The sequence below is a fragment of the Carcharodon carcharias genome, chromosome 21, assembly GCF_017639515.1.
Source record: "Carcharodon carcharias isolate sCarCar2 chromosome 21, sCarCar2.pri, whole genome shotgun sequence".
NCBI classification, from domain to species: Eukaryota; Metazoa; Chordata; class Chondrichthyes; order Lamniformes; family Lamnidae; genus Carcharodon; species Carcharodon carcharias.
Window position 1 is genome coordinate 82,709,944 of NC_054487.1, and position 27,343 is coordinate 82,737,286.

Consider the following 27,343-nt stretch of genomic DNA (forward strand, 5'->3'; position numbering starts at 1 on the left):
CAGTCTCTGACTGAAAGTTATAACCATCTTATTTCATGTGGAATAAATATCACACAGAACCCCATGGAAACAATGAAGAAACAGGAGGAACAACAAGTGTCTGCCCATTGACCAAGGGGGTAAAAAAGGGGTGATCTCGTTGAGGCAAATAAAATACTTCAAGGGTTGACAGTTTAAATTCTGGGCAGGTTGTTCCCTGTGGTTTGGGAGTCTAGAACTAATGGTCACAGTTTCAGAATAAGGGGTTGATGATTTGGGACTGCGATGAAGAGAAATTTCTTCACTCAAAGGGCTGTGAATCTTTGGAATTCTCTACCCCAAAGAGCTGTAAAAGCTCAATCTTGAGAATATTCAAGGCAGAAATCAACAGCCTTTTGGTTACAAATGGAATCAAGGGATATAGGGATGGCTCAGGAATGTGGAGTTGAGGTAGAAGGCCAGCCATGATCTTATTAAGGGGTGGAGGGGCTGAATGGCCTACACCAGCTCCCATTTCTTATGTTCTTATGGCAGAAAGGTAGGAAGGGAAGTTGGGGGAGGGAAGGAAGGAGAAATTGAGAAAGTGGAGGAGTCAGAGCAGGAGGAAATTTAGATACCGGGATCCTATTCAATGAGAAGACCTGGGTGGGTGGGTCTTGAACGTAAAGGTGGCAGAGACTAAAACTCAGACTCCGAGCAGATCCTTACATGAACAGAACAGTGAGGAAATGGGCTAAAGCTCGTGGCCTTTCTCTGTCACATTATCCTCTTAACATTAGAAATAGGAGTGAGCTATTCAACCAAGAAGTCGGTTCTGCCGTCCTTTTAACTTATGCCTGATCTGCACCTCTACCTCAGTTACCCATCTTTACCCAACAAAATCCATCAATTTCAATCTCGAAAGCTTCAATTTTCCCCCAGCAGTCACAACTCTTTGGGGAAGAGAGTCCCAGATTTCCATTATTCTTCATGTGAAGAAGTGCTTCTCGATTTCATTCCTAAACAGCTTAGCTCTAATTTTCTAATTGATCTTGAACAGTTAGAGCAACAAATAAAGTACACTAGGTTGGAGGAACTACAAGTATATTGCTGTTTCACCTCTATCCACATCCTAGGGGTTACCATTGACCATAAATTGAACTGAACCAGCCATATAAATACTGTGGCTACAAGAGCAAGTCAGAGGCTGGGAAGTCTGCAAAAAGCCTGTCCATCATCTACAAGGCACAATTCGGGAGTGTGAGGGAATACTCCCTACTTGCTTGGATAAGTGCAGCTCCAAGAATACTCAAGAAACCTGACACCATCCAGAACAAAGCAGCCCACTTGATTGGCACCACATCCACAAACATTCATTCCCTCCACCATCGACCCACAGTAGCAGCAGTCTTTACCATCTACAAGATGCATTGCAGGAATTCACCAAGGCTCCTTTGACAGCATCTTCCAAACCCACGACCTCTACTACCTAGAAGGACAAGGGCAGCAGATAGCTGGGAACACCACCGCCTGGCAGTTCCCCTCCAAGTCACTCACCATCTTGACTTGGAAATATATCACCGTTCCTTCACTGTCACTGGGTCAAAATCCTGGAACCCGCCCTACCAGCACTGTGGGTGTACCTACACCACATGGACTGCAGCGGCTCAAGAAGGCAGCTCACCACCACCTTCTCAAGGGTAACTAGGGATGGGCAATAAGTGTTGGCCTGGGCAGCGAAGCCCACATCCTGTAAAAGAACCCAGTAAGTCCCCACTTAACGTTACCCAGGTTAAACTTTTTGCTTTAACATCCGCCAGTCTATATTCTCATTTGCCGGCACGAGATTCATTTCAAAGTTGCTTCCCGCCGGTCTGACACAGGGGCCGTGTGAGCTGCTCAGCGCCATTTTGGAGTGGCCGCCCTCTCCCCCTGATCCAATCTCTCATTGCCAAACCACCCCCCCCCCCCACCCCCGCCCCCCACTGACTGACGGCCTTGCCCCTGACGTGCCCACTCTCTCGCTCGCTGGCCACCTCCCTCTCCTGAAACCCTCGTGAGCGAGCGAGCGAGCGCTCTGGAGATGAGCCGCCAGATGGAGGAGGGAGCAGCGTCGACGAAATCGAAGCTCACAGCGAGGGTTTCAGGAGGAGGAAGCTCAAGCGTGAGAGGGAGTGTCAGGGAGCGGGAGTGGCCTTGAACTGGAGGGTCAGCGGGAGGGAGAGTCCGCAGCAACCTGGAGGGTCAGACAGCGGGGTGTGTGGCAAGCACGAGAAAATCACCATATTTCCCCGATGATTTCAAATTTATTTTGTTTTATTTACCCATATAGGAATCTAGCAATATAAAGTACTTCAAATTACAGGGCACAATGTTTTAGTAATAAATATAAACTAAAAACAGAAAATGCTGGAATAATTCAGCAGGTCAGGCAGCATCTGTGGAGACCAGAATTTTCCAGCCCTTCACACCAACAGGATTTCCTGGTTCCCGCTGATGCAAATGGAAAATTCTGGTGAATATTTCTAGTCTGCATGACTCTTATTCAGAGCTCTGCAGTCATACGGACTCGAAACATTAACTCTGTTTCTCTCTCCACAGATGCTGCCGGACCTGCTGAGTTTTCCCCCAGCATTTTATGATTTTATGTCAGATTTCCAGCCTCTGTGGTATTTTATTTTTAATTATAATGTTTCAGGGCTTTTTGGCCGATGAGAAAAGTCTTACAGAACCTAACTACAGTTTATACGTTGGTTTTAATGGGAAACTGTGATTCACTTGAAGTCGCGATTTTCAGGAACGCAACTGTAACTTGATATAATAAAACCATGAGTGTCTTCAACAGGGCCCATTGAGAAATACTGTTAGTTAGAAAAGTGCTGATTCGCCAATTAGACAGTGATGATTAATGTTTTAGAAACAGAACCAGAGTATCAGTAAATCAAAGGACTTGTCTCCATCAAAGAGAAAGCTCAGCAAACCTTTTCTTATTTGCCTGGAAATATTATGGGATTATTTGTGTTAAAGGAAGAGTATAATTCCATAATTGTGTCACTGCTGTTGCAAAAAACAGTGAGCTGGTTCTCCCTTATGACCCATGAAGTCAAGGAAAAGAAAACGTTTATTTTAAGTCCTTGTACTTTGATGTGATACGGAGACTCTCCAAATACAGACCTGAGTGATAATGTGGTTGACTCTTAATTGCCTTCTGAAATGACCTAGCAAGGTCAGTTCAAGGGCAATTAGGGACGGGCAACAAATGCTGGCCTTGCCAGCAGCGCCTACATCCAATGAAAACATAAAGAAAAAAACATAAAGATATAAAAGCAATATTGGAGAGGGTGACATAGGGATAATGTCATTGGACTAGTAATCCAGAGGCCTAAGCTAAGGTTCTGGACCGTGGGTCCAAATCTCACCAACTGGTGGAATTTGAATTCAATAAATCTGGAATTGAAAGCTAGTTTCAGGGTTGGTGACCGTGCAACTATCATCAATTGCTGTAAAAACCCAACTGGTTCATCAATGTCATTTAGAGAAGGAAATCTGCCAACCTTACCTGGTCTGGTCTACATATGACTCCAGACACACAACAATGTGGTTGACTCTGAACTGCCCTCTGAAATGGCCGAGCAAACTGCCCAGATCAAAGGCAATTAGGGATGGGCAACAAACGCTGGGCTTGCCAGTGACTCCCACACCCCATGAAACAATAAAGAGAAAGAAATTCAGACAGAATTGAGTAATATAGTAATAAGTCCATTGTAGATGCTCCTTCAAAAACACTCAACAAGAATTGTGATTCAAAGAGGAAGTAACGAGCGCAACAAACTTGCTGATGTTTATTTTACTCAGTCAACTACCCCTATCCAACCTCTTCCTTTTCAGTGAGGCAACAAAAAATAATTTAATAATAATAATAATAATAATAATAAACAAAAACAGAATTACCTGGAAAAACTCAGCAGGTCTGGCAGCATCGGCAGAGAAGAAAAGAGTTGACGTTTCGAGTCCTCGTGACCCTTCGACAGAATAATTAAATAATTAAACTCTAACTTCCTGCTTTTAGACAAAAAAGCATGCACAATGATAAAAGAAAATCACAATTCATTTACTTTTTTTTCCCAAAAAGGTTTTGATTTAGTAATGTCCAGGTTTGGTTAAAAGTGAATTGGGATTCATCCACGATTGGTAGTGAAGTCTGGATTTGGGAGGTCTGACAGAAGATTGCTGCTAAAGGATCTCAGTGCCAATGAACATTGGTTTTTGGAGACTATTCCAACTAAATTGCTTAAAAAGACTTTGCAAAAAAAAACAAAGCATGGCGATTAACTTCCCCCTGATTTTGTATCTGCCACTCTTTAGGGATAGTTAAAGCTTGATTTTTCCATCTCCCTGGAGTAAGGAGGGGAGGACACTTGCCTCAGAGTACATCCCAAGGCAGGAATCTGCACATGGATTATTTTAATGTGGGGAGACTGTTGTGCTGAGCTACCACATGGTTCTGGCTGACCCAGGGACTTGCCCACTTGTATGACCAGCCATAGGCATACTGGAGGATTTGCAAGCTGATTATCAATGTGGTTGGCTATATTATGAACAGACCCTCGGTGGCCATCATGTCCTGTAGTGGGACTTGAACCCAGAACTTCTAGCTCAGAGTTCAGGATGTTATCCACTGCACCACAAGACCCCTAACTATTCAATCTAAAAAACCAAGCTCATGAGACCCTCCTTGCTGGCTTCAAGACTTCCCTCTAACTGCCATTTATCAATTTTGTGAGAAGTTTCAATGCCATTTACATGGAATTGGGTTGTTTAGTTCAGTGTTACCAGAAGCCAGAAGATGTGGCCTGACTGGAGACAGAGAGGAGGAATCAAGTCTTCTGTCTTGAACACAGCGACTAAGACAAAAATCCAGTGTTGATTCCAGTGAGGAGGAAACCTAATTATGAGCTGGTTTGGAGGAAGAGATGTGGTTTGATAAGAACAAACATAAGAAAATAAGAAATAGGGGCAGGAGTTGGCCGTTTGGCCCTCGAGCCTGCTCCACCAATCAGTAAGATCATGGCTAATCTGATTGTGGCCTTAACTCCATTTTTGTATCTGTCCCTCATAACCCTTAACCCCCATGTCAATCAAAAATCTGCCCAACCCAGCCTTGAATATATTCAATGATCTAACCTTCACTACTCTCTGGGGAAGAGAATTACAAAGACTAACAAACCTCTGAGATAAGCAATCACTCCTCATCTTGGTCTTAGACCCCTTATTTTGAGACTGTGCCCCCTAGTTCTAGATTCCCCCAAGAGGGGAAACATCCTCTCAGCATCTACCCTGTCAAGCTCCATCCATTCCATAACAGGCAATGTCCATCGGGATAGAAGGGATTCAATAGGAATTAGAAATGAACCTTGGGGCTGCTGTAACTATGACAACAAGGAAAAGTTTTGGAAAGTTTTCCAACAAAAGACCAGCATTTTGCAGAAATTATTCTGGACATCCTTCATCAATCCTCTGAAAATAAACACAAATTACAAAAATCAGACCAAGCAATTACCTATAATTGTAGTTAAGGCCAAAGGTCCCTCCCTGATGGGCTGAGATTGGTTTTGTAGCCTGGAACCTTTTTGTAGCCTGGAATTTAACGGGTCCAATGTTAAGGAGACCAACATGCAAGGACCCAGTGACTCACTCATGGAAGACAACAAGGTTCTTGTTCCATCTGAAAGGGGTGTAGAAAAGGGAGTCCAGGTGAAGAAAGGACCTAGACAACATCTGTTTAAGCTTAGAGCAGTGTCCTAGGCTGTAAAGAATATCTGTGGAATTAGATCACATGGGGATTTTGTACATTATTGAGTAAAGGTACCCACACTTGCCTTAGTGTTGAGCTAGGAGGTTGGGCACTTCAACTCCCAATGGACTTTGAACTTTCTGCCATGTGCAGGCCAGGACTGAGCTGCACATGTGTAGCCCGTGCATCTTTAGGTTCTTTGGGCTCAGGACCGGCCCAAGGAGCCTGTGCATAAAAGGAAACGGTGCAAAAACCTGGGTTAGGTGACCGGGAGCAGAGCACCATGAAAGACTAGTGTCCCAGGCAGGGGACAGGAGGAGCCCCAAAGAGAGGAGAGGGCACAGGGCGAGGTCCCAGAAGAAAGTCCCAGGTAGGGGACAGCAACAGGAGACAGAAAGAAGTCTCAGTTAAGCTCAGTTGAAAGAGAGGAGCAGAGAAGCAGGCTCCATTGGTGCAGACTTTAAGTAAAGAGGGCTCAAGAGAAGCCCTGAAGATCCAAGAAGGCAGCCGAAGGTTGGTGACTCCGTGCTGAGGGCCACAGGGGCAAAGCTACCCCTTTGGAAGAACATTGTTCTGCTTGGCATGGCCAAAGAGCTGAAATTGTGCTTGAGAGTTGGTGCCAGAGTGTAGACTTGGGAATCCAGGGAATCAGAATCTCGGGAGGCAAGATTGAAACCCTGGTGAGGCGGGACATTGTTGAAGCCTTCCGAGTTGAAGTGACATTGGAGAGAATTCCAAGGCGAGCTCTTCAAAGGTGGAGATTGAAAAACCTCATGAGAGAGACGAAGTTTCGGTGAGATTGGTTGGCTCACAGTCTTACTGACGCCTGAGTGGGTGGTTGAGAAAAGTGTGGAATCTGTTTTGGTCGCATTTGGCATTTACTATGAAGTGTGACGCACCTGACCACAGTTTGCCTGTTAGTTCACATGCACCTCATATTTACCCTGAAAATTAGAGTATAAGATAGATATTGTAAATTATTTTATCTTTCTAAGCTTGTAAAGTTTATTTCTGTTTGTTCAAAACCTGTAGAATCTTGTGGCTTTAGTCACTGAGCAAGTGTTTTGAATCTCAACCTTTGTCTACTTTAAACAAAATGCTATTGGTCCCTAACCAGATCCTTTCAACAACTTGGGGGCGTGGCCAAGGAGCATAACAAGTGACTAAGCATGCCCAGTGTTGCCTGTTGTAAAACCTGATGCTGGAATAAGTATTTGTGATATTTATACAATAAGTGGGAGCCCTAGCTTGGGTGATCATGACTGTCCCCTACCCAAAGGTGATGAGGCCTTTGCCAAACTCAGAGATTGTCAAGAATTCTAAATTCGATCTTTTCCAGAATGACTGACAAACTTTCCTGATGAGTATCGCTTTGAGAACAATGAATACTCATTGAGATCTTTATCATTATAAAAGCCTGAAATTTTGCATTGCCATATTTCAGAGAACCACGGAAACAATTCTCGCCAGCCCCCATGAAGCTAATTGTTTCTTGAATCATTTGATTACTGAACGATTAAAGAAAGAACATCAGTGAAATCAGTACAGTTTTCAAGCTTTTAAATGAATATAATGACCATCTTCGACAAGAGAGAATCTAACCATCGCCCCTTGATGTTCAATGGCATTACCATCAACTGAATCCCCCACTATCAATATCCTGGTGGCTACCATTGACCAAAAACTGAACTGGGATAGCCATATAAATACTGTGGCTACAAGAGCAGGTCAGAGGTTAGGAATCCTGTGACAAGTAACTCACCTCCTGACTCCCCAAAGCCTATCCACCATCTACAAGGCACAAGTCAGGAGTGTGATGGAATACTCCCCACTTGCTCCAACAACGCTTAAGAAGCTCGACACCATCCAGGACAAAGCTATCCGCTTGATTGGCACCCCATCTACAAAAATTCACTCCGTCCATTCCCATGAATGAGTAAAAAGAAAACCTGTGACTGCAGAAGTACAAATTTTCCCTGGTACAAGATACCATTGAGTATTTTCCTTTCACTGTATGGTAGTTTGATATTCAACCATTGAAGCAGGTTGAAGCAATGAATTCTGTAACTGCTCCAATAAAAATGGAAAGGTTGCAGTCATTTCAGGGTCCCAGTCACTTCTTATTGGGACTCTATTCCAGACATGTCAGCAGTCACACTAAAGTGTTTGACTCTCAGATGGCCTAGTCAGCCACTCAGTCATATCAAACCATGACTGTGTGTCTAGCTATGTCACATGGACTGCTGTGGTTCAAGAGGGCAGCTGACCACCACGGTTAGGGATGACAGCATGGCCCATAAAAGAATTTTAAGAAAACGCAGGAAAAGATAGAAATGTAACAGGGCTTAGCAATTAAAAGGGGGAAGGTGGAAAAAGAACAAAAAGGAAGGTCCATGATGGAGTGATAGGTAGGAGAGATTAAATGACAAAAGGATTCAAGGTGCAAGGCGAATGATAGTGGTTATGGGGCAAGCAAAGAAGCACAGCATGTGTCCTGAGGCACGAATGGCAGAAAGATGAACAGCTGCTGTCAGAAAGCAACAAAAGAGAGAAACCAAAACCAGCAACGAGAAAGGAAGCAAAATGGGGGCAGAGATTATGGTCTGAAATCGTTGAACTGGTTTTTGTTATCGGAAGGCCAAGGAAAGAGAGGTCAGAGTGCGAGTGGGACGGAGAATTAAAATGGCACGGGACCAGAAGGTCAGGATTATCCTTGCGGACTGAATGGAATATGTAGGAACAACAAAATTATTTCTGAAACTCAGTGGCCCTCTCCTCCTGTTAATGTTGCAAGTGCTGTGACAATTGAGGGCATTCCCTATTTGTGGTTAGGAGCAGCTGATACAAATTGGGGAACGATTAGGGCACCCATATAAGTTATATATAGGGTGTGAAGGGGAAAAGTAATCTGCTCTTGGGTTTATTCACAAAACCCCCTGTAACATATGTTGAAGTCAGACTGACCCCAGCTTTGCCAGATGGATAATCAGTGACTCAACATCTCCCAGCCCCAGAACAAACACATTACGCTAAAGGGTCGTGTAAGTGAGGGACACTTAGCTTGCGGCTTTGGCCACTGTGATGAGTTTTGTAGATTTGGCGCCAGTCAGTAATTTTATTCTTTTTGATAATGATTTTACTGCACTGACATCAGACATGATTGGAAGTCTTTGTATTGAGTTGAAGTGTATCCTGCTTCTCTGCCTTCCCCTTAACCAGGTCTAAACATCGCTCCGTGATTATTCAAACAGGAGATCTGAATAATTGCACCACACAAAGGTGGAAAATCTTTGTTTTATAAGCCGACTATTCCAGTTGTATCTTTGTGATCTGCAGCCATGTTCTGCCGGGTTTCATTTTGCCACTTTAGATCACCTCACTTTGCAAGTGTTGTGACTGGGGTGGGAGGAGTGAGCAGTTCATCTAGCTCCTCTACTCCACAGGGAGCAACATTAGTTTAAATGCTTGATTCACTCTCCACAATGGGCCAATTATTTATAATAAAAACGGAAAATGCTGGAAAATCTCAGCAAGTCTGGCATCATCTGTAGACCGAAATAGAGTCAATGTTTTGAGCCTGTATGACTCTTCTTCAGAGCTAATTATTAGCCAAATTTTTACCTTCACCGTTACCCAGAATGAAAGAGGCTTTAACCAGGCTCCTTTCGATAAACGGCAAACTTGTTAGTTTATTATGAAACCATCTTGTCGAACATACATTTTGGAATATGAAATTATACTAATTACTCTTTCGAGAAACCCTAAGTCTCACACACGCACACACACACACACACAAAACAATGACATAAAAATAGAAATGGGGCAGAATTTTGCCCTTGGTGTGCAGGATCGGCCGGCGGAGGGGTCGGGAAGCTGACCACCGTCTGCGATCCACAGCGCATCATGATTTTACGCAGGAAGGCCCGCCCAGCATGATACACAAGCGGCAACGCTAAGCTCTGCATGTGTGGGCGGGGGAGGGGGGGGGGAGGAGTGTGAGTCAGCCTAGCACACACTTCGCACATGAGCGTGAAATGATGCTGAGTAATCTTCCTGAGGCACAGAGCTGTCTCAGGAAGAAGAAAATATTGAAAATATTATTGAACATCACAAAAATTTAATAAAACATGTCCCCACGCATGTGACTCTGCCACATGAGCAGGGACCTGTTTCTCATTAAAAATTAAAGTTTTTACTTCGTTGGCATTTGCTTTTGGAAACCTCATCCCATCGGTGGATGAGGTTTCCAAAAAAATGAATAGGCTACTTGGCCATTTTGCCTGCCAGGTCAGGTTGAACAAACAGTGAAAAATTTAGGACAATTGATTACTTAATGACTTTAATAGGCCTTTTAATTGTTGGTGGGAACGCAGCCAGCTCCAGTGTGCACCCGCCGACTGAACTATCGTGTGACTGCACATTGACATTGGTACGCTCAGCTGATGTCTACATGCATCATTTCACACTCAGTTGGGCCAGACGAGCGCCTGCTCGCCGAGCTAAAAATTCTGGACTTGGAGAAATTTGGCCAAAGGTTAAAAGTCAATCTTTCGAAGGCAAAGGATAGACACGGGTGGAGTTCTTGAAATGGTGTCTGGGTTACACGGTTGGTCTCTCAGCACTGATCTATAAAGCAATCAATGCTTTTCAGGCCGACCCATGGAATGCTTGAGGGTACTCTATTCCAGCATGTAGAGCATCCCAGGAGCAGCTAATATTCACCTCTAGCTACGGACTGGCTCTGGACTGCAAAAAGGCTGCTGTCTTCCTTCTCAAGCAGCTGGTCCTTCTCTTCTCAAAAACAAAGTCAAATCTCACTTTTAAAACACAGTCTCAGGCATGGTTTCTTTCAGAACTATAAAACCCGTGTGACCTCTTTTGTGCACAGTTCACCCAGGTCAAGGGGTTTATAGTTTTTTTTCCCCAACTGCTTAATTACCCTTTCTTATAAAAGGGATGCTTTTTCCAGGAATAGCAATCAGAGTACTGCATTAACACTTTAAGGGACAATGTTTCTTAAAAACAAATTCTTCCAGAATGTCCTTAGTCCTTGAAGATGAACCACTTTCTGTCGTTAAAGTATTCCTGACACTTGCTGCTCTGGAAAATTGAAACACCGTGTTTAAATGCGTTTCGTTACAAAGTGTAATAAAACATAAAAAAAACTAAAAAAAACACCTAGACTCTTATTCATTCACTTTTTATACAAAACTAATACAGTTACTCTTTGTAGCATTTTGGCCTTTAGCAAATTTAAGGCAAAGTTAGATTCTAGACAAAGCATCAGCAATTACATTGTTTTTCCCCACAGTGTGGACGTTCTTTAAGTGATAAGGATGTAAGTAATAAACTCCATCGAAATAGTCTGGTTTTTAAATCTGTACTCAAAGGCTAAGGGGTTGTGATCAGCATATACCCGGTCTCCTTGTATCCATGGCGGACATACAAGTCAAAATGTTTAAGAGGTAATAGCAAGCCCGGGGTTTCCTTCTCTAATGTAGAGTATCTTTTTTGGTGTCAATTCAGCTTTTTGGAAAAGTATCTCACTAGCCTTTCTTTGCCAAATTCATCATCAATAGGGACTGCACCTACCCCCAGGTCATCAATTCATCATCAATAGGGACTGCACCTACCCCCAGGTCATCAATTCATCATCAGTAGGGACTGCACCTATCCCCAGGTCATCAATTCATCATCAATAGGGACTGCACCTACCCCCAGGTCATCAATTCATCATCAATAGGGACTGCACCTACCCCCAGGTCACCAGCATCAGTTGCTACTTTGGAGGGTTGAGTGAAATTTGGAGCAGTCAACACTGGCTCATTGGTCAAAAATTGCTTTCAACCTTTCAAACGATGCCTGGCACTCTCCCGTCCACACTACCTTGACTTTCCTTTGTAACAAGTCCGCCAGTGGAGCAGTTATAACACTGAAACGTGGTACAAATTTACAGTAAAATTCACACACCCGCAAAAAAACCTCATGATCTCTCACTTAGTTTTAGGGGCAAGGGAACTCCTCCGATGCCTGTACTTTCGCTGTTCTTGGTGACTCTTGTCCTTGCCCTACGATCGGCCCTAGATAAGTTACTTGTGCTTTCGTGGATTTACTTTCCGCAAAGTTTATTACTGAACTGTAGTTTTTTTAAACAGGGCTACTTGCTGTTTCAGGTGGTGTATCCAAGTGTCACTATCTATCAGTAATCATCAATATAAACCACGCAGTTAGGAGCACTGGCCCCCCACTTGGTTCATTCGCCTCTGCAATGTTGCCGGGACGTTTTTTATCCCAAATGGTATCACTCGGCTTTGGAATAAAAACCATCAGGCGTGACAAAGGCTGATATTTCTTTAGCACGGGATGTTAAAGGAACCTGCCAATATCTCTTTAACAGATCTACTCTGGTAAGAAACACGGCACTGCCAACTCTGTCAATACAGTCTTCCAAGTGAGGAATTAGGTAGGAATCTGCTCTTGTTACTGCATTGACCTTTTTGTAGTCCTACAGAATTTGGCCAAACCATTTGGTTTCGGCATTAACACAACTGGGGAACTCCAGCTGTTTTGGATGGATTCAATGAGGCGATTTTCTAACATGTACTGGATCTCCGCTTTCACCCGGGGTCTGTTTCTCTGGCCCTACGTGGTAAGGATGCTGTTTTATAGGAGGGGATTCTCCTGCATCCACATCATGTATGGCTAAGGTTGTACATCCTGGTTTGTCCCTACAGATCAGTTTAAATTCTGTAAGTAGCCTCACTAGACCCTCTCATTGTCATGCCTGTAAGTTTAAACTATGGGCAGGATTTTGAGGTCGTGGGGCGGGCGCGGTGGGTAGGCCCAGGAGTGGCCTGGAAACGGTACGCTGCCTGCGATCGGCCCCCGACTGCGATTTCAGGCTGGTGGGCCAATTCAGGCTCGTCCAGCATGAAACACAGCTCGTCACTGGTCGGGAAGGGGCAAGCCGTGGGGGGGTGGTGCCTATCAGCCATTGGACCTCATGGTGACCCGGCGGCTGGTTTAAAAACGGCCCAGGCTGCCTCTGGAAGGTAGCCTCGAAAGAACATCTGTTGTGCGTTAGCAAACTCAAGCGATGGAGTCGAGTGTGGCTGGAGATGCCAGGCGGGAGGCCAGGTCAGGTGGGCACTCAGCCCCCCCCCCCCCTGCTTTTCGGATGAGTACCTTGCGGTCCTCCTGGAGGAGGTGGCTGCCAAGAGGGACACCCTTGTCCCCAGGGATGGGAGGAGGAGGCCACTGCACCTCATCAAGAGGGCATGTGAGGAGGTGGCAGCCCTGGTGAGCAGCCATGACGTGGCGCAGTGCTGGAAGCGCTTCAATGTCCTGCTGTGCTCAGGAAGGGTGAGTATCATGGTGGCATGGATCAGTGCTGAAGTATTAAGGTCCCACTGTGGACCTCAGGGGTGCTGGAGTCTGAGTGCCAACTGTCAATGACGCTGGAGCTGGCCAAGGGGGTGAGCCCTGGCTGCCTTGACTAAGTGCCTTGTGGCTCGAGGGCCACAATTCGGATGTGCCCTGTGAGGTGTTCCTCAGCTGGGGCCAGTCAGGCTGCAATGACCCTGCAGGTAGAGAGTGGACACATCAATGCTCCTCTGTCCTTTCAGGAGAAGATGCGCCATAACCAATCAGAGAGGTTGCGTACAGTTGGAGGCCCCACCCAACCTGCTGCTTTTCGAGCAGGATGCCCTCGAGCTCGAGAGCCGGCACGCTCCCCGTGCAACCGGGCATGGAGAGGGGGGTGTGCCAGACATAATTGTGCCAGAGGTAAGAGCGCAGTGCACAGAGGTGAGACTTTCGGATTGTGCAACCATTCTAGCGTAGTCCCTTCATTGATGAGAGTCTCAAACCTGGAGTCCCCATTGATTATTGGAAGATGATGGCACCATGAAACAGATCTCCATTGTCTCACCAGGGTGCCTGGCATGCACAGTGACAGTGTGATATGACAGTGTGATACCTTTAGCTAATGACATGTCCTTCTCCCTTTTAGATTCACCAGCAGGCGTCCAATCTGCTGACCCCGAAGGGCCACCCCTGACACTGGAGGACCACCGGGCTTCAGTTGCACCTGTATCACAGCTGGTCTCTGGACCAGGCACCAGCACAGATGCCAGCACCTCAGTGGGCATTAGATCAGCAGCAAGAATGTTGGTGCACATTGGTGAGGGCACTTCACACTCACTTGGTGTGCAGGCAGTGGCAGAGAGGGCCCAGGGTGCTGGCAGTCAGAGGACTACTGGGGACCAGGATGATGCTGAGTCGAAGACTGATGATGAGCCTCTGGATCATCCATTAGGCGGCAGATGCTGGACGTTCAGTGAGATGTGAGGGAGGATCTGATAGAGATCCTTGAGGTTATGAGCGCCAATGACTCCATTATGAAGGAGTCCCTGCGGAGCATGAGGACTGCATTGATCCTCATGGCCGAGCGCATGGAGAGAATGGTGACTCTCATGGAGAGGCTCCTCCAGGAACAGAATCAGGGGTTCCTGGAAATGTGCTCGGACCTGCAGCCCTCACACTGACAATGGCCTCAGCTGGTCAGTGTCAGTGTGGGAGATGGATGAGGCACCCAGTATCCCAGCTAGGTGCCCATCCATCAATGGGGAGCAGGGAGGTCCAGAGACACCTCACGTTGGTGCATGAGCTGCTTGTCCTCTCTGTGGGCTCCTCTCAGGGTGCCCTGGATGGCAGCAGCTCCTCTGCCCCTCTGCCAGTGACTGTGGCATCTGGTGAGGCTGCAGTGACTGGGGAGATGCAACCGTGGCACTGGCCACTCCCTCCCAGGCGGGGCCAGCACAGGCTCCACTGGCCAGAGGACGCCCGCCAAGGTCATCAAGGCCAACAGGACAGCAGAGTCAGCAGCTGCCTCCAATGCTGGTGCCTGCGAGGTGGGAGCACCCAGACGTAGCAATCACAAATGTAAGTTAAAGGCATCATGAGCACAAGAGGGACAGCTCACAGGTGATTTTCTGTGTCATTTATGCCTTGTTTATGTTTATTGGCCTGGAAATGAAGACCAGGGAAGATTATGTAAATTTTTTTGGATTGTCCAATTGAGATAAATTGTGTTTTTGTCGTCATGGCCTGAGTAAGCTTCACCTTTTTATTTTCTTGGAGCGGGGTACGCCAGTATGTAATGCTGGGCATGAGTGTCTCTAAACTTTGTTGCACAGGCACTGAGTAGACTTTGGGTTCAAATGAAAAGGGTCCAGGATGGAGGCGGCAGCCCTGCCATCTGGTTGAAGGTGATCTTTGGCACCTAGGTGATCCTAGCTGAAGGAGTATTGGGTCAAGGCATCTCTGATAATCCCTGCCTCCCTGGAGGTTACCGAGATCTGCCTCCATACCCTCAGTGTTCTCCTCACCGTGCTCCTCTTCTGACTCACTACGGGACTCATCCTCTGTGGTCTGTGCAACAGCATCAACATCCTCTTCCTCCAGTGGGTGCCCCCTTGCCAGTGCCAGATTGTGGAGAGCGCAGCATGCACCCACTCTCAGTGACACCCACTCTGGGGGGTATTGTAGTGCTCCCCCTGAACTGTCCAGGTATCGGAAGCACATCTTCAGAAGACCTATGGTCCTCTATCACTGCCCTTGTGAAGACATGACTCCTATTGTAATAACTCTCTGCCTCTGTTCTTGGTTGGCGGAGAGGCCTCATAAGGCACCTCTTCAACAGCAGCCATCCATCCAGCCGGGCTGGAGCACTGAAGAGCCCCGGCACCTGGGAGTGTCTCAGGATACAAACATCATGGGAGCTGCCTGGGTACCTTGCACAGACTTGCAGAACCTGCATCCTGTGGTCACACACTATCTGCATGTTCATGGAGTCGAATCCTTTCCTGTTGACGAAGGCACCCGGCTGACCCGCTGGCGCCTCGATGGCCACATGTGTGCAGTTGATTGCACCCTGGACATGGGGGACCCAGCAATCACTGTGAAGCCTCTGGCTCGCTCAGCCTGGCTGGTCTCATCTGTACGGTAAAGAATAAAGGTCAGTACCCACCTGAACAGAGGTTCTGTCACCAGCTTGATACATCTGTGGACAGCTGATTGGGAGACACTGCACAGATTCCCCACTGACCCCTGGAAAGAGCCAGAGGCATAGAATTTGAGGGCCACTGTGACCTTCAGAGCTACTGACATGGGGTGTTCACCCACACAGTCGGAGCTGATCTCAGGCCCAATCACCTGACAAATGGAGGTCACTGTCTCCCTTGAGAGGTGGAACTTCCTTTGGCACAGCACCTCTGACAAATTGAGATAGCTGCATCACCGAATGTAAACCCTGGCAGCAGGATAGTTGCGTCTTCTGTGGCCCCTTCTGCCTTGGACTTCCTGCTGGCCCTATGTCCCTTGTGGCTGCACCTCTCCTCCCATGGATTGCTCCCTCAGAAGCTTCATTGGGATACTTGGCCTTTTACCCCTCTCTTCCTCCTCAGAGGAGATGCTGCAGCGGAGAGCTGTTTTATCCCCAAACTGTTCATTACTTCCTTAAACAGCTGTGACATGAAATTTGAAACCTGATCTGATTGTACTTCTTTTGGTAAACCATATTTTGTCAAAAATTTAGTCAACTCTTCCACAATTCTCTTTATTGTAATATTTCTCAAAGGTATCACATCAGGAAACCAGGTAGACACATCCGTTATTGTCAGCAAGTACTGATTTCCACTTTTAGCCTTTGGGAGGGGTCCTACACAATCAATCATGACCCCACTAAAAGGCTCCTCAAATGCTTGAATTGAAATTAAAGGTGCCGGCTTAACTGCTGCATGTGGTTTCCCTATCACCTGACATGTGTGACATGTTCTACAGAATTTGACGACATCTCTATGCAATCCAGGCTAATAAAATTGTTTTTGTATTTTCACCTAAGTCTTCCTAATATATAAATGTCCCCCAATTGGAATTTTATGAGCTATTCTCAGCATCTCATTTCTATATCCAGATGGTATAACAATTTGATGTACTTCCATCTATTTTTCATCTGCTGAAACCTGATATGGTAGCCGCTTTCTCAATAACACATTTCCCCTAAGGTAATAACATTCTGGAATACACTCTACCTCTGTTACTGCGTAAGCTGTCTGATATAACTGTTTTAGTTGTGGATCCTTTTGCTATAACTCTACCATCTGCCTTGAGCTAAACACCTCAGCTACATTCTCTTCCATTCTTCCTTCCTGAACAATCTTATCAAAGACAGTTTCAGCTAATTGAACTTCAACAACTTTTCCGAGCCTTTTAGCTTCCTCTTCTTCTGTATCAACCTATGAGCTTGTTACCTTGGAAATAATCCAGGATGCTCTTTCTGCAACACTTCTGTTGAAAACACCTCTACAGGCTGCTCAACTACTATAGGCATCAGCTACATTTGTGACCCAGCTATGTCATTACCTAAAATAAATTGAACCCCTGCAACGGGAAATTTTTCCACTACTCCAACTATCACCTCACGTGTTTTCCACTTACTCTTTAAATTTACATTCCACAATGGAATAGATTTAGCAACTCCATGAACCTCACTTATTATAACCTGTTCCTGCAATACTCCCTCTGAAAACAAATATCACTATCCCATAATATTAAGGATTGACGAGCCCCTGTGTCTCTTAAAATTTTAATATCTTTACCCACTCAACCCTGTACACATGGAAAGACTTCCACTTCACATACAAGATATTTAAACATTTCTGCAACTTGCCCCTCAGAACTCCCTTGGGTAAATTGTGAACACATTCCCACTTGTTTTCCTATCATTGATTCTTCCTGCTTCACCTGTACGCAAACCATTGACTTTTCCTGTGCCTGAACATCAGAATCCACAGAACCTTTACTTTCAGAACTTTTCTGCATCCCAACAAAGGCAACAGATATTTCCTGTAACTTCCAACACACTGACTTTGTGTGCCCAACCACATTACAATGAAAACAACTCAATTTTTGAATGTCACTTCTACCCTCAGCACCTTCCTTTTAAGTCTGAGAAAAAAACTTCCTGGGAATTTCCACCTACTCCTTTTCTTCCCTGACTACCTATTTTCCTTTCACCTTCCCACTTTCTATCCTTCTCTGAATTAAAAGGGTGATGAAAAAAGGGTTTAGATCTTTGAACTAGCTCATAATCATCAGCTACCTGTGCTGCTTGTCTTACCATTTTAACTCTCTGTTCCTCCACATGAGTTCTCACTGCTGAAGGAATTGAATCTTTAAATTCTTCCAAAATAATTACTTCTCTAGGAGTTGTATATGTTGTCTCCACCTTTAATGCCTGTATCCACCAGTCAAAATTACTTTGTTTTACTCTCTCAAACTCTATATAAGTTGTCTCAGGCTTTTTCTTTATATTCCTAAATTTCTGCCTGTATGCCTCAGGAACCAGCTTATATGCATTGAAAATAATCTTTTTTACCGCATCATAAACCACTGACACTTCTGACAGTGAAGCATAAATCCCATGAGCTCTACCTAGACTGTAAAAGCAATGTCCAGTTTTCTTGTGGTCATTTTTATTACACAGCAGTTGGTAAAGGCTGAATTGTTTAAATCCCAGAACGAAACTTGCACAACTGTTATAACCTATATTTTCAATTGGTATGTTTGAGATGCAGCTCTGAATTCAGGAATAAAACCATCAAGCCTCAAGAGGTTTCTTATATAAAAATAAATTAAACATTTATTAATTTAACAACTAATTGAACATATACACATATTACCACCATAATAACTTTTAAACAAATCCCCAAATTAATCACTCCCAGGTAAATCTTCGCCAAGGCAACAATAACCCATAGACTTTAAACAGACACCAGGCAAAGCACATTTGACCTTATGACTTCAAAATGAGGTCCTTTGCAATTTGGTTCCTTTGCAGATAGTTGGAGGCTTATAGGCTGTTTAGATCTTAAATGCCTCTGACATATACATACAAACTACTTTCTGTCTATATCTAGCTTCCTCTTGGAATGTAAATTTTCCATTGTATTACTAGGTTTTAAAAAATGTTATCTCTCCTAACAATAGTCCTTTCATTCCACCAATTTTATTAGTAATATAAACATATTGCTTGGCATTTGTCAGCTGGTGCAAGATTTTACTCATTCTTTTGAATGGTTTATTCAAATGCAAATGTACTCTTTACCTTCTATCCTTACTTACTGTTTTCCCAATTAACATCTAAACTCCTATACATCAAAGCACCCAGACTAACTGGCTTTAATCCAATTAGGCCACACACAGACACACACATAGACACACACATAGACCCAGACCCTACCACAATTCCAATTTAACAATAATTTCCAATAACATTATAGACATTAATATCTCTTCATGACACCATTTCATTTGTTTAGCTATTTTCCCAAATTAAATAAAGAACACCTCTACATCTCTTTCTTCAAACTTCAAATGAGCTTGCACAAATTTAAACATCTCCCCACTGGGTTTTAGGTTGAAGGTTTTTTCATCATCCGAACCTTCCTCAGGATCTGAAGTCTCTTTTCTAAAGTCTAGCCTTTTAAGTCAGTGCTCTGTCTTTTTCCTTCACCCTCTCCTCCATTGCTAATTGTTCCCTCTGGAGGTCAAGTTTTCACATTCCCATTTCTTTTTGAAATTCTCTCTCTTTTTCTCTTTCTCCCCTTTCTTTTTCTGCTGCCTCTGTTTCAAGATTTTTTTAAAAATTTCCATTGCTTGTTCAAATCCAAGCTTCTTCACCACCTCCAGCCGTGACTCACTTGTGTCAGGTGTAACTTCCAACTACAATTACTGTGCTATCACTTCAACTATGTCTGCTTTCTTTGCCCCTCAATTGCAACATATCCACCAACTCTGGTAACTTACCCTTAGACACGTTTTGTAAGCCGACAAGAGTTATATTCTCTGCTTCAAATAAGTTTTAGCCACAGAGACATTTTTCCAGTCTCACCACTTTAAAATGCCTCACACCAACTTGTGAGTTCAAAGTGCTTCTCGTACTCGTGACCTGAGGATTCACCAACTCCAACCCAATCAATGAATTTCAAATATCCCGCAAAGAGCCCCCAATTTGTTATGACACAGCAGATGATGTGTGCCAGGCGGATTAAATCCATGAGGAAAACCTGGTCTTGCTATCACAACGCTTTTGCAATTTGTATTTCTTTTGAGAGGTGTGCACTGAGTTAGAAGTAATAAGTCCAAGACTTGTATAGATTTTTTAAAAAACTAAATTAAAATATTTTTTAACAAAAGAGAAGATTTCAAGCACGTACATAGGGCAGAATTTTGCATCCCACAGATGGGCGCGAGCTGAGCCTGCCGTTAATTAAAAGGCCACTTAAGGCCATTAACAATCTAATTGATTGCAGATTTTCATTGAACGTGCGATTTCGCACTCATTGCAGGGTGAAACAGGCAGGCGGCTAGCCGACATTTTCAAAAACCTCATCCACAGGCGGGATAAAATGGGTGAGCAGCACTGCTAGTGTCAGTAGTGGGGAATTTGGTACATAGTTTGCTGCTGGTGACTTTTTGGTACTTGGCAGCTTCATCTCTGTTTGGGGCTTCATTCCTAGCATTTCCAGGCTTCATTTCGGGTCTCCTTGGTGTCTCCAAGGATGCCGCAGGGTTCAGACCGTGTGGACCCTTCCAGGTATCAAACAGCCTTCCCTTACCCTGGCAATTGGGATTGTGGTCTCCGCTGGAGACACCTTCTCTATGGAGGATGGAAGGGGCAGGAGGGAGAGGAGGCCGGCTGTCCCAATGCAGCTTCCAGGGGAGGGACCTGTGGGAGGAGAGGGGCAGGCACAAGGGGGGCAGGGCTAGCAGGAATTCCAAGGCCGAAGGGGCCACAGAAGACGCCACTATCCTGCTGCCAGGGTTTACAGGCGACGGTGCCCCTACCTCAATATGTCTGAGGTGCAATGCTGGAGTAGGCTTCACCTCTCAAGGGAAACTGTGATCTCCAGTTGTCAGAGGATCAACCCTGAGATCAGCTCCGACTGTGTGGGTGGACACCCCATGCCAGTGGCTCTGAAGGTCACAAAGGCTCTCACTGCTATGCCTCTGGTTCTTTCCAGGTCTCAGTGGGGGAATCTGTGTAGAGTCTCCCACTCAGCTGTCCACAGTTGTGTCAAGCTGGTGACAGAAGCTCTATTCAGGCGGGTATTAGCTTCAACTATGTGCCAGGGCTGCCTCCTCCATCCCAGATGTCTGAAAGGACCCTTTATTTGAACCCAAAGAACACTCAGTACCCGTACAATGAAGTTCAGAGTCACTAATGTCCAGCATTACACACTGGCGGTCCCCGCACCAATGAAATAAAAAGGTGAAGCATTCTCAGGCCATGATGACAAAAACAAAATTTATCCCATTTGGACAATTCCAAACAATTTACATAATCTTCTCTGATATTCATTCCCAGACCAGTGTAGATAAAGTAAACAAAAATGAAAATAAAATTACCTGTGAACTGTCCTTCTTGTGCTCATGGTGCCTTTAACTTACATTTATGAGTGCTACATCTTGGTGCTCACCCCACCTCCCCTTGTTGGCACCAGCACTGGAGACAGCTGCCCTCTCTGCTGCCTTGTTGGCCTTGATGATCTTTCTGGTTGTTCTCTGGCCAGTGGAGCCAGTGCTGGCCCCACCTGGGAGGGAGTGGCCAGTGCCACCGCTGGCATCTCCCCAGTCGCCGCAGCCTCATCAGATGCCACAGTCACTGGCAGAGGGGCAGAGGAGCTGCTACCATCTTCCAGAGTGCCCGAGAGGAGTCCATAGAGACATCAAACAGCTCATGCACCAACATGAGGTCACCCTGGACCTCCCTGTTCACCACTGATGTACAGGCATCTAGCTGGGATACTGGGTGCCTCATCCATCTCCCATACTGGCACTGACCACCTGAGACTAGTGCCAGTGTGAGAGTTTGCAGGTCTGAGCATAGCCCCAGGAACCCCTGATTCTGTCCCTAGAGCTGCCTCTCCATGAGTCACCACTCTCTCAATGGAGGAAGCAGTGCGTTCGGCCATGAGGGTCAACACAGTGCTCATGCTCCACATGGACTCCTCCATAACGGAGACTATGGAACACAGACCCTCATGTATCTCTGCCAGATCCTCCCACACATCTTGCTGGACATCCAGCATCTGCTGCCTATTCGGTGACTCCAGAGGCTCATCATCAGCTTTCGACTGAGCATCGCCCTGGAGCCTTGGAGCAGCCCTCCAACTGCCTGGGCACTCGCTGCCTCCACATGCACCTCAAGTGAGTGTGAGCTGCCCTCACCAATGTGCACTGAGATACTAGCTTCCCATCTAATGCCCACTGAGATGCTGGTATCTGCGCCGGTGCCTTGTTCAGAGAGTGGGTGGCCCTCTGGTGCCAGGGGTGGCCCTACAGGGTCTGCAGATTGAAGGCCTGCTGGAAAACCTAAAAGGGAAAAGAAGGACATGTCAGTAGTTAAAATCATCACACTGTCACTGTGCATGCCAGGAGCCCTGGTGAGACAATGGAGATCTGCATCATGGTGCCATCGTCTTCCAATGATCAATGGGGTCCCCAGGTTCGAGGCTCACATCAATGAAGAGACTACACTACAATGGTTGCACAAGCTGAAAGTCTCACCTCTTTGCACTGCACTCTTACCTTCGTCTAGCACCCCGGCCTCTCCAGGCCTGGCTGCACGGGGAGAAGGCCAGCTCTCGAGCTCCAGGGCGTCTTGCTCAAATCTGCTGAGCTGCAGGAGGTTGAGTGGCCCTCCGTCTGTAGTGCCCTCTCTGCTTGGTTATTTCTTGTCTTCTCCTGAAAGAACAGAGGAGCATTGATTAGTCCACTGCGATGCCATTGCAGCCTGGCCAACCCCAGCTGAGGAACACATAAGGACATAAGAAATAGGAACAGGAGTTGTCCCCTCGAGCCTGCCCTGCCATTCAATAAGATCATGCCCTATCGTCTTATGTTTCGATTTCCACATTCCCATCTAACCCCGATAACCTTTGATTCCCTTGCCTAACAAGAATCTATCTACTGCTGCCTTAAAAATATTCAATGACCCCGCCTCCACCACCTTCTGAGGCAGACAGTTCCAAAGTCGCACAACCCTCAGAGAAAAGATTTCTCCTCATCTCTGTCCTAAAAGGGTGACCCCTAATTTTAAAACATTGCCCCCTAGTTCTGGACTCACCCACAAGAGGAAACATCCTTTCCATGTCCACCCTGTCAATGCCGTTCAGGATCTTGTATACTGCAATCAAATCACCCCTCACTCTTCTAAACTCCAGTGGAAACAAGCCCAGTCTGCCCTCATAAGACAAGCCGCTCATTCCAGGTATCAAGCTATTAAACCTCCTCTGAACCACCTCCAATGCATTTACATCCTTCCTTAAATAAGGGGATCAAAACTGCACCCAGTATTCAAGGTGCGATCTCACCAATGCCCTGCATAACTGAAGCATAACATCCTTACTTTTATGTTCAATCCCTCTCTAATAAAGGATAGCATTTCATTAGCCTTCTTAATTACTTGTTGTACCTGCATACTAGCTTTTGGCGACCCATGTACCAGTACACCTAGATCCCTCTGCACCTCAGAATTCTGCAGCCATTCTCCATTTAAGTAATACCCTGCGTTTTTTATTCTTCCTGCCAAAGTGAACAGCTTCGCATTTTCCCACATTAAACTCCATTTGCCAGATCTTTGCCCACTCACTCAACCTATACATATCCATCTGCAACCTCCTCATGTCCTCTTCACAACATACTTTCCTACCTATCTTTGTGTCATCTGAAAATTTAGCTACCATGTTTTCACTCCCCTCATCTAAGTCATTGATGTAAATTGTAAAAAATTAATATCACAGTAAAGACCCCTGTGGGACTCAACTCATCACATCCTGCCAATCAGAAAAAGACCCATTTATGCATACTCTCTGCTTCCTGCTATCCAGCCAATCTTCCATCCATGCTAATATGTTATCCACTACACCTTGCACTTTGATTTTCCTTAAAAATCTTTGATGTGGAACCTTCTCAAATGCCTTCTGGAAATCCAAGTACAGTATGTCTACAGGCTCCCCTTTATCCACTGTGCATGTTACTCCTTCAAAAAACTCCAATAAATTGGTTAAACATGGTTTTCCTTTCACAAAACCATGCTAACCCTTCCCGATTGCCTTGAGCTCTTCTAAGTGGTCAGCTATAACCTCCTTAATGATCAATTCTAATAACCTCCCACAACAGACGTCAAGCTAACTGGCCTATAGTTTCCTGTTTTCTGCCTCCCTCCCTTCTTGAATAGAAGGGTTACATTTGCTACTTTCCAATCTGATGGAACCCTTCAGAATCTAGTGAATTTTGGAAAATTTACACCAGCACATTGACTGCCTCATTAGCCACCTCTTTTAAGACCCTAGGATGTAATCCATCTGACCCGAAGACTTACCAGCCCGCAGCTCCATCAATTTGCTCAGTACTGTTTCCCTAGTGATTTCAATTTCACCAAGTTCCTCTCTCCTGTTCACCTCCTGATTTGCAGCTATTACTGGAATGTTTTTTGTATCCTCAATAGTGAACACAGAAGCAAAATATTTGTTCATTTCTTCCACCATTTCCTTGTTATCTACTATTAACTCCCCACTGTCACTCTCTAGAGGACCAACACTCACTTTACTTACTCTTTTCCTTTTTAAATACATGTAGAAACTCTTGCTATCCATTTTTACAATTCTAGCTAGCTTCCTCATTTCTTTCTCCTGATTAACCTTTCAGTTCTGCCTTTCTTTATATTCTGTCCAATCATCTGTCCTGCTACTCATCTTTGCGAAGTTATATGCTTTTTTCTTAAGTTTGACGTTTTCCTTAACATCTTTAGTTAACCACAGATGGTGGGTCCTCCCCTTAGAATTTTTCTTTCTGGTAGAAATGTACTTATTCTGAATACTCTGAAATATCCCCTTAAATGTCTCCCACTGCTCCTCTATTGATCAATCCTCAAGCCTTGTGCCCCTTGCAGGGACATCCGAGTTGTGGCCCTCGAGCTGCAAGGCCCCTCCGTCCAAGCAGCCAGGGCTCACCCCCTTGGCCAGCTCTGACGTTATTGACAGTTGGCACTCAGACTCCAACACCGCCTGAGGTCCACGGGGAGTCAGCCAGACCTTAACACTTCTGCACGTTGACCCATGCCAACACGTTACTCATCCCTCCCGAGCGCAGCAGGTCATTGAAGCGCTTCCAGCACTGCACCCATGTGCGCCGAATCACATCATGGTGGCTGACCGTTGCTGCCACCTCCCCCCATGCCCTCTTGGTGAGGTCCGGTGTCCCCCTCCCATCCTTCAGTACAAAGGTGCCCCTCTTGGCAGCCACTCCCTCCAGGAGGAGGGCGAAGCACTTGTTGGAAAAGCAGTGGGGGGGGAGCTGAGTGCCCACCCGACCTGCCTTCCTGACTGCCGACTCCATTGGGAGCGTAAAGAGAGTCCGTTGTGTGGCAGCCTTCCAGGGGCAGCCTGGGCCATTTTTAAATCAGCAGCCAGGTTGCTATTGGACCCGGTGGCCGACAGGCCCCTATCCCCCGCTTGGCCCTTCCCAGCCTGTGAGGAGCCACGTTTAACACTGGGCGGGCCTTAATTGGCCCACCAGCCTGAAATCATGGTCAATGGCTGCTCTCAGGCCCGCCCACCATGCCTGCCCGACAACCTCAAACTCCTGTCCATAGAACAACAAATTACTACTATAATAACTCCTAAAATCCCTAATTAGCCTGACTCCCAGTTACACCCCCTTTAAGGCAATGGTCCAAAGAAAAAAAGATTTTAGATTTTAAACAGATCCAGCAGATTAACACAATACCCCAGACAGTGGAATTCAAAATGGCTTTCTCCAGTTTCAATGTCTATAGACAGCAGGTTTAATGCACAAATACTGGAGGCTTCATTAAGGCTATTTCACACACTTCTGTTAGATCTCACAATGCTTACCATTGCTGCCCACCCCCCCACTTCCCCCTTGCCCTCTTGGTGAGGTGCAGTCTCCTCCTCCCATCCTTCAGTACAGTCACCCCCTCCAGGATACCCCCTGACACATAGCCTCATCCTTTTTTATATATGTTTCTCTCTTTTTAATAATTAAAAGAGTCTTCTCATGTTGCTAATATTCTCATTCACCTGTTTGAAATCAAACCTCCCTTCATCCAGCTAAAGATGCAAATTCCCTTCACACCTTACATGCTAAGACCCCAACCATGTTTACCTATTTAGCACTTTAAAAACACTTCTACACCTTACTTCTTTTGATAACTTCAACTCGCAGTCTGCTTGGCTACAAAATGTAAAGAAATCACACACGCATAGAAAAACACAATCCCCCATAAACCTACTTTACAATAAACTAGAAAATATTATAAAAATTATTATACTTCTGTAACACTGCTTTTCAGGCAGACTCGTGGAATACTCGAGGGCACTCTATTCCAACAAGTAGACCATCTCAGAAGCAGCTTATATTCACTTCCAGCTGTGGACTGGCTCCGGACTGCAAAAAGGCTGCTGTCTTCCTCCTCGGGCAGTTGGTCCTTCCCTTCTCAAAAACCAAAACCAAAACCCACTTTTGAAACACAGTCTCAGGCATGAGTTGTTTTGCAGAGCCATAAAATGCATGTGAACCCTTTGTACATCTAGTTCATCCAGGTCAAGAGGTTTACATTCTTTTTTTCAACTGCTTAATTACCCTCTCTTATAAAAGGGATGCTTTTTCCAGGAATAGCAATCAGTGTACTGCATTAACCCTTTAAGGGACAGTGTCTTTTTAAACACAAATTCTTCCAGAATGTCCTTAGTCTTTGGAGATGAACCACTTTCTGACAAAAGTCATTTGCTTTCAAGAGTCATGTTTTCCTGGGAGCAAAGAAGATCCACTTAAATTGCCTTTCATATAAAAAAAAATTACAGTGGAAACAAAATAAACAACAATCAAATGAATGAGCTGGGCTGCCTCGTACCCCTTTGTCCAGTGAGACTCCAACAAACCAGCAATATAAAAACACAAACTTTATTCTTTTCAGTAGCACTCATTAAATGTTCTTATTTCATGGTAAGTGCTGTCATTATTATCTCATTCATCAATGTAATTCATGGTGCAGGAAAGAGAAACTGGATTTAAGGTTACGATTCAGTAATGATGTAAACACAATGGAGTTTTTTTAGCTGTGTGTCCTGACCAATATTTGTCAACCTCACCCTGAGTGAGCCCTGTCTAGAAATCGTTCAGTATTTTCCTGGTAGGGGTGGTGAATCTCGGGTGCCAGTTAGCTCAGTTGGTCTTGAGTCTGGGTTCTAAACAGCTAATGTGTGAATCGGATTAGTGCCAGCGGCACAGGGTTCAATTCCAGTTCTGGCTGAGGCAGAGTCAGGGCCTGCCTTTGTGCCCTACCCATGGTTAAAAAAAATTCACTATCGCTGGGTCAAAATCCTGGAACTCCCTTCCTAACAGCAGTCTGGGTGTACCTACACCAGTGGACTGCAGCGGTTCAAGAAGGCAGCTCACCACCACCTTCTCAAGGGCAACGAGGGATGGGCAATAAATGCTGGT